Source organism: Chrysochloris asiatica, unplaced genomic scaffold, assembly GCF_000296735.1.
Source record: "Chrysochloris asiatica unplaced genomic scaffold, ChrAsi1.0 scaffold00090, whole genome shotgun sequence".
In the NCBI taxonomy this organism is placed as follows: domain Eukaryota; kingdom Metazoa; phylum Chordata; class Mammalia; order Afrosoricida; family Chrysochloridae; genus Chrysochloris; species Chrysochloris asiatica.
In genome coordinates, this window is record NW_006408608.1 from 4,265,296 (window position 1) to 4,273,933 (window position 8,638).

At 39.4% G+C, this 8,638-nt stretch overlaps 1 protein-coding gene across 1 annotated transcript in view; it reads left to right on the plus strand.

Annotated features, from left to right (window-relative positions):
- The window catches only part of FBXO42 (F-box protein 42), a 175,066-nt gene that overhangs the window by 111,382 nt on the left and 55,046 nt on the right, over positions 1-8,638 (plus strand). The window lies entirely within an intron of this gene.

The following is an 8,638-nucleotide window of genomic DNA, read 5'->3' on the forward strand; positions in this document are numbered from 1 at the left end:
ACACACATACATACCACAGAGCTTCAAGTAGTTCATGGAAAAATTTCATTATTTCTTCGTTCCATTTCTACCAACTTTTTAAAGCCCCATTGTATATATTTTAGCTTTGGTGCCCTGCCAAAATTGCTCTATTGCTGTGTGAATTAGTTTACATGGTTTTCTCAAGTACTCTTACAGTTGTGATATGCTGTTTGGTTTGAGGTTGAAGTAAGAGCAGAAACACAGACGTGAGAACTGTAGTTGACTGACAGAAGCTATTGTCCCAGGGCTAAGATCTCTGAATATCTTTTGTTGTTGCCAGCTCAGATATTTGGGGAGTGTATGAGACATGCCTCTGCTAGTTTCTCTTAATAGCTCAGGAGTGTGGGAAGATTCCACAGTAGGTACACTCCTGCACAATCCCTTTATACTAGAGTTCTGGCAGAAAGAAACTAGATTATTCTCTTCTTTTTGACCTAACCTTTCTTTTCATTTTTGTTGTTCTATGCCGTCCAGTCAGTTCAACTCATAATGACCCTATATAGGGTTTCTGAGGAGTGGCTGGTAAGTTTGAACTGCTACCCTTGTAATTCAAACTGACCTTATGGTTGAGTGCTTATCTACTCCAGAAGTTTTTCACTCATGAGGCAAGACAGTTTGAAAAGGCACAGTTAAGACAGGAAGAAGTAATTGTGATGGGGATGTAAGGTCCACCAAGTATAAAGTATTCTGCTCGATATGTTGGCAGACTTTTGCCAAAACATTCTACATTTGACTTTACAAGGTTGGAACTCTGTTCAGTACTAAGGAGACCCAGAGTTTCCTTGGCAGTTTCCTTATTTCTTCAGACCTTGATTGATCACTTTGATTATTACGTGGGAGGTAACAAGGCTTACTGGAAAGGGCACTGGACTGCTAGTGTGCTAGTGAAATAGACATGACTTTTATTTCCTGGCTTACTCTCCAATTCTCTGTGACTATGAACATATTTCTGTACCTTCTTGGGAGAGACATGGAGTGGGACTAGATGATTTGATCCTTAAATGGGCTGGTAAGGCTAGTGTATGTTCCTTTGTAACCTCTGCTATGAATGTATAGATCAGGAGCTTAAGTTTTCATGAGAAGACGCTGCATTTTATTTTCCTAAAGCCATAAGCTTCTGCTTTTTCCTACTGCAATAGGCAAATACAGGCAGAGCATACTGGCCATAGATACTCAGGGTTGGATTGAGTCTTGTGCAGATGAAGTTCCATATTAAAATTATTGGAATGATACATGTTGATTTTATTCAACTTTTGAAGGGTATTGCTATTTTAAGACCCTCAGAATTTTGTACTTCAGATGATCTCTATGTTTTATATTTGTTTATGGCCATTCTGGCGTGTAAAGATGGATCAACACAGTGGCTGCAACAGTGGGTTCAAACCTAACAGCGAAGATGGTGCGGGACCTGCAGATTTCCGGTCTGATGTGCACAGGGTTGCTGTGAGTGGGAACTGACTTGACAGCACCTAACAACAACATGCAGTGTAATATTGATTAAAAATGGAAATTCTGGATCCTGAAATATGTACTGGGTCTTCTTGACTTAAGCATCCTGTTGTCACTGTACTTGGTGTCTGCCTAAGTCCCCATTTCAGAGCAGTTTTGATGATTCTGATCACAAAATACTAATACTGTCTCTCTCATTTGTTTTGTAAGCAAGCTGTTTATGCCTTTGGTGATTGGCCTGGGTGAATGAGTTCATAAGTTGCTCTTTCTTGTGGAAATGGAGCTCTGGACTTGGGAAGCTGCATAGCTTGCTGTCTGTTTACTTCTCCCTGTAAAATGACCATAGGGTGTTTCTGTTTTTGTGACCATAAAGTTCTAAGATTATATTTTAGAATTCCTAAGGTAGACGTGTCAGAGAAATAATTGGTTTGGTTATTCAGAATCTTATTTTTTAAATATCTTTTTAAAATTATAATAAGATACGTATAATAAAATTTGTCATTTTTAAATGCACAACATTTTAAAATGCATAATCACATTCACATTGATGTACAACTGTAACTGCTGTCTCTAAAACTTTTTCATATTTCCAAACAGTTAAATATTTACTATAGAACATTAGGATATCCCTTGTGTAAAACATAAAAACAATTTATCTATTTAAAACAATTTCTAAAAAGGTGTCTCAAAGAATCTAGTTACTGTCTCACCCTAATTTACAATTAGAGCCTAGTTTTAGAGGGGAAAATAAAGAAGCTTTTACGAATGACTACTTTAAACACACACATACACACAAATAGTTTAATAAAGAGCTCTCTACGTCTCTTTGAGCAGAACTCCCATGGGAAGATTCCCTGAGGGAATGTTTCTGCATGCTGTCATGGGTCTCAACCAAAATCATTTCCTAACCAAAGTATCATCGAGTCTTTCTGAACAAAATACAGCTGTTTAATCTGCATTGGTGTGTCTGACTCACCCATTTAAGTGCATGTAGGTGGTGGGTTAGATAGTAAGGTGGCAAAGAAGTACCACTTTTTGGTGCCAGTTGTCTTCCACCATTTGAGTGTTCACAGGTGGAATACAAGCGTTCACAGTACACAGTCTATAGAAGTAGCTGCTTGGAGAAGTAAGATCAAATGGAAACAGTGTTCATTGGGAGCAGAGAGTGTTGGTAGAGAAATTACTGCTACATCAGATGTCTCTTCATTTATCTGGCTATTCTGTAAATGAGACTGGAGCATTCTCCTGTGTAAATTAATGTGATTTGTCAGTAAAACCTTGTCTTAAATTCTTTCCCAAATGATAAAATGCTCATTTGGGAATATGAAAAAGTTTTAGAGACAGCAGTTTAGTGATGAGTGTTGGGATGATTGATTACACATCTAGCACTTCTCAGACATTTCCACTGAGATACTACTTCCTTCTCTGTGTTGTACCTTCTTTTGTGGCCCCTGCCCTCATGGGGTTTATCTTGTAAAGTGGAAAAAAATGAAAACAAAACTAAACATAACAATTGTTAGAAATTATGAAGGAAAGAAACAAGGAATGAGATATAAAATAACATTGGGGAGAGCTACTTTAAACAGGTGGTTGTTGTTAAGTGCCATCAAGTCGGTTCTGACTCATAGTGACCCTGTATAGTGTTTCCAGGGAGTGGCAGGTGGATTTGAACTGCCAACCTTATGGTTCAAATCAACAACATAAAATGCTGAAACCTGAAGGATGAAGAGGAGAGGGAAAGGAGAACAAATGTGCGCAAAGATCTTGGAGCAGAAAAGCATTGGTTGTGTTGGAAGAGTTGAAAGCCGACCTTAATGGATGTTGTGTAATGAGCAAAGAGGAGGCTAGAACAAGGTGGAGATGTAGACAGGAGCCAGCCTACTCAGAAACCTCTGAGGTTTAAAGCAAAGGAGTACCATGATTCCATTAATATTGTAAAGAACACTTTTGCTGCTGTGTTAGGAGGGAATTATGAGCCCTGGTGGTGCAGACAATTAAGTGCTCAGCTACTAGCTAAAATGTCACTGGAACTTACCCAGTAACTTCAATGGAGAAGTGATCTGCTTCCATAAAGTCAAGAAAATCCTATACAGCAGTTCATCTGTCATGCACGGAGTCACTATGAGTCAAAATAGACTCGTTGACACCTAACAACAACAGAAATGAATTTATGGTAGTAGGTAAGAAAAGAACTTCGTCTCTCATACTTTGGACATATTGTCAGGAGGGACCAGTCGCTGGAGAAGGATATCATGTTTGGTAATGTGGAGGGTCAGAAAAAAAGAGAGACTCCCATCGAGATGGATTGGCCAGGTGGCAGCATCTGTGTACTCAAGCGTGGCAACAGTAGTGAGGTTGGCCCAGGATCAGGCAGTGTGTCGTTTGGCTGTGCATAGGGTCGCTATGAAGTCAGTACCAACTCGATGTCACAAAGAAAATAAAGCAGGGAGAACAGTTAGGAGGCTATTAGTCAGAATGAGAGATGGTGATGGATTAGATTTGTATCAATGCAGATGAAGAGAAGTCGAAGAATTTAAGGTGAATCTTTATGTAAGAATTGACAGGACTTCTTGATGGATTGAATGTGAGAGGGTTAATTCAGACGAACTTACGTTTCAGGCTTACCCAATTAGGTAGATAGTGGAGTCATTTGCTGAAATAGACACTGAGAATTTGGGAGAAGTTTAGTTTTTGATTCTGAAGAAACATTTAAGTTGAATTACCAAATACTTGGTTGTTATTAGCATTTTCCATTTAAAATAGAGGGTGTGGCTTCCCTTTAATGACAGCACAATCTTTGCTTATGTTTGGTTAAATTCTTCTCTTATCCTTCATTTGTTCATGCTAAAAGTGTTTATTTTATGTGCCTGGTATTATTCTAGATGCTGGGGATATGTGTGTGAATAAAACAACCCACATGGAGATGGCCTGCAAATGAGGGTGGGAAGATAAATACTGAAAATCAATAATACTATGTTGTGGTTAAGTGCTGTTGAGTAGATTCTGACTCATAGTGACCCTGTACAGGGTTTCCAAGGCTGTAAATCTTTATAGGAACAGAAAGACTCATCTTTCTCCCGCAGAACAGCTGGTAGTTTCAAACTGCTGACCTTCAGGTTTGCAGCCCGAACCATAACCACTACGCTATTGTTGTTGTTAAGTGCCGTCGAGTCGGTTCCGACCCATAGCAACCCTGTGCAGAGTTTCTGAGGGTGTAAATCATTACGGGAGTAGAAAGCCTCATCTTTCTCCCACGGAGCGCCTGGTAGTTTCAAACCATTGACCTTAAGGTTCACAGCCCGAATCGTAACCACTAAGCTACCAGAGCTCCTTAACCACTACGCTATAAGATCTCCTTAATAGTAATGTTACATCTAACATCTAACAATACTATGTTAGATGATGATAAATCTTGTTGAAAAAACATTACAACATGTTAGGGGGAATCAGGAATGGGGGGTGATCGGGGTAGACCTCCTGTTGTTGTTATGTGTTGTAAAGTTGGTTCTGACTCATAGTGACCCCTATACAGGTGAGGGAATGAGGCAGTGTGGTCATCCTCCATTTTAAATAATGCCGATTTTTACATAATGGTTTGGTCTTTGGAACTAATCATATCAATAAATGAGAAGTGGGCATAGCTCAGGAGTGGCAGGGCCAAGACCGGGACAGATTATCTAGGTTGTATATTATTGTCAGATTCTGTCAGTTGGTTCCAACTCCAGGACTTTTTATACAGCAGAAGGAAACACTGCACCAACTTCGCAATAGTTTCTGTGTTTGCGCACATTATTGCAGGCACTGTGTCAATTCATTTCATTGAGGGTCTTCCTCTTTTCTGCCAGACCTCTACTTAACTAAGCACAATGTCCTTCTCCAGGGACTAGTCCCTCCTGATGACATGTCCAAAGTATGTAAGACGAAGTCTCACCATCCTTGTCTCTAAAGAGTATATAGGGTTTCCAAAGGAACAGTTGGTGGGTTTGAACTGCCGTCCTTGTAATTCACAGTCCAGTGCTGATCCTACAGCACTACACCAAGCGTCAGTCAGTCATTCATTCAGTCTATGTATGTATGTATGTATGTATCTCTATCTATCTATCTATCTATCTATCTATCTATCTATCTATCTATCTATCTACCTAATTGTTGTTAAATCTGTCAAATTGGTTCTGATTCATAGCGACCCTGTATAGGGTTTCCAAGGAGCAGCTGGTGAGTTTGAACCACCTACTTTGCAGTTCAAACTGACCTTGCAGTACAGTGCTTATCCAATAGTGCCACACCAGTACACTGTCCGTGTGTATAGGCACACATATATTTATGTATGTTGTTGCTAGGTACCCTTGAGTTGACACCGACTCATAGTACACAACAGAAGAAAACACTGCCTGGTTTTAGTCAACCCCACAATACACATATATGTGTGTGAGTCAAAAATTATCCGCACTTCAGTTATATTAAAACATTCGTCTATATCCATGGCTGATGACAACATTGAGCGCGCGCGTGAAACGATTCTGTCTAATAGATGAGTGACAGTGGATTGATTATATGGCAAATCATTTGCAAAAAAGCCATGGCTTTGCCTGTGAAACAATCCATAACAAATATGAGTTTCAAAAAGCGTTTGTAAGATGCGTACTGAAACAATTCATGTAGTAGCATAAACAGAAGTATTTGAATGTCTGCAAACAAAATTTGGACCAATACTCAAAGGAAGGCAAAAGTTTCTTTAACAAAATCATTACTGGTGTTGAGACATGGATTCGTAACTACAAGCCTGAGAGTAAACATCAGAGTATGGAATGGAAACATCCTCAATTGCCAGCCAAGCAAAGTTTAAAAGTCAAACATGCTTACAGTTTTCTGGGATTCTCAGGGGCCAGTATTAGAACAGTATCAGGAAAAAGGCTCAACAATCAACACTGCTCTTTTCAGTGAGATGCTCACTTACAGACTGAAGCCGAAACTTCAGATTAAATGCTATCCAAGGACGTTGTAATCTTGCATGACAACGCATGTCTGCACACCTCTGCCCATACTGTTGACACTCTGCAAAAACTTGATTTTGAGCTGCCATGGATTGACGCCTGCCAGAACTTCAGAGATAAAGTGACTAGAGGGGATGCCTGAGCAAGTGGAATCTCCAACCCCCCTCACCCCCAGAGTTTCTACTACGCATGTGCACAGATCCTCTCAGCATTTAAAGGGACAGATCCCACTTAAAACCAAACGGCAGTGCAAACTGACTGTTTACTACTAGGAAAAAGGCCAAAATGGGGGTTGTGGAGTGGGAGAGACAGTCTGAAAACAAAACAAGCTGAAAATTAAATCCTGAGTTACATCATAACAAGTAACAGTGGCATCTTGAAATTTCTCTAGACAGCTTTGATGGCAAAAAGCTGAAAAAGGATATTAAAGTCATACTCATATTAGGCTACAGAATCTCTTTTTAAAAACTTTTTTCCTCTTCTCTCTTTTCTGCGATTATAGACTACACTATCCAATCTGTTTTTTGTTGGGTTTTTTTTTAATTTTTTGCTGTTGCTGTTTTGTTTTTTGGTCCCCTCTTTACAGGGGTCTCTTTCTCTCCCTATATTAGCCAAGAAGAGGCAGAAATTGCTGTCATATAGTCAAGCTACAATCATACCCTATAAAACCCCACAACCCAGGCAAGAACCAATACCAACTGCCATACACCAGGTAGGCAGACAACACCTGTGATAGTTACTCTAAGTTGAGCAATAAGAAGAGTGAAAAGGGAAGCCCATTTCCTCATCTCATCTACCTGGAGGCAATCAAAAAGCATAAAATATACCAAAACACACACTCAATTAATATCAGGGCACAGTTAACTACTGAATATACCCAAGAAGCAGAAGCAGATGACCATATCAGCACATGTCCAGAAATGAGATTAAGTGACTAAGACAAATGAGTTGGAGGTAGACCTACACTCCATGCTGGGAGGAGGGCAGGCCTTGGAAATGACAGAAAAGGAATTCAGAAAAATGGTTATGAAATGTATCAAAACACTTTACAAGATTGTTGAGAAAAATAAAGAAGAAGTCAGGAAAGCACTACAGGAACAATCAAATAAAATAGATACAGCATTAGAAATAATTCAAAACCTACAGAAAGAGGTCCAAATGATTAATAATAGAATATCTGAAATGGACAATACACTGAAAGAGCAAAGAAGTAGAATTGGAGAGATGGAAGCTAGAACTAGTGAACTGGAAGATAAATCTCTCAATACTACTAAGATAGAAGAGCAAGCAGAAAAAAAGATTTTAAAAAAATCTGAAGAAGATCTAAGATTCATGTGGGATAACATGAAGAGAAATAACTAAAGAATTATCAGCATTCTGGAACAGGAAAAATCACATAAGTCCTCAGAGGAGATAGTTGAAGAGCTTCTAGAAAAAAATTTCCCTAACATCCTGGAAAGTGAAAAGATAAGCATTCTCAGGAAGCTCAATGAACCCCAGAAAGGATAGACCCTAAAAGCAAATCACCAAGACATATAATAAATAATAAAGCTCTCCAAAATCAAAGATAAGGAGAGAATCCTGAAAGCAGCTAGGGAAAAGAGAAGTGTATCATATAAAGGCAAGCAAATCCAATTAGGCTCGGATCTCTCAGCAGAAACCATGCAGCCAAGAAGGCAATGGGGAGACATATCTAAAACCCTGAAAGACAGCAGAGGGGCATGAGTCCAAGTTCGGTGAGTAAGGTTGCTTGCTGCTAATGACTCTTAGGATTGGCAGGAGTACTGCAGACCACTGGCTCAAATTCAAAGAACTGGAGGTCAGGTGATGAGCCAGACACATGATCCAGATCCAGCAAACAGCAAGCCAATTTTTCCACATCATCTACATATATTGGAAACAGGTCTCACCCCAAAGGAAACTTCCTTTCAGTTGATTGACTTCTCATTAGCAGATCTTGTCATGGAGGTGCTTTTATTATATTAGATTGTCATGGGGATTACAATGTGTTAACTAACAAACCACTGAGATTCCTGGCCCAAGCTAGTTGACACAAAACCTTAACTGTCACACTGTGTAAGAGATCCAATGTGGAAATGTAAAGATAGTTAAGAGGCAGTAGCAAGCAATAACCTAGGTGAAAAATGATGGTGGCATGGACTTGTTGTCAGGTG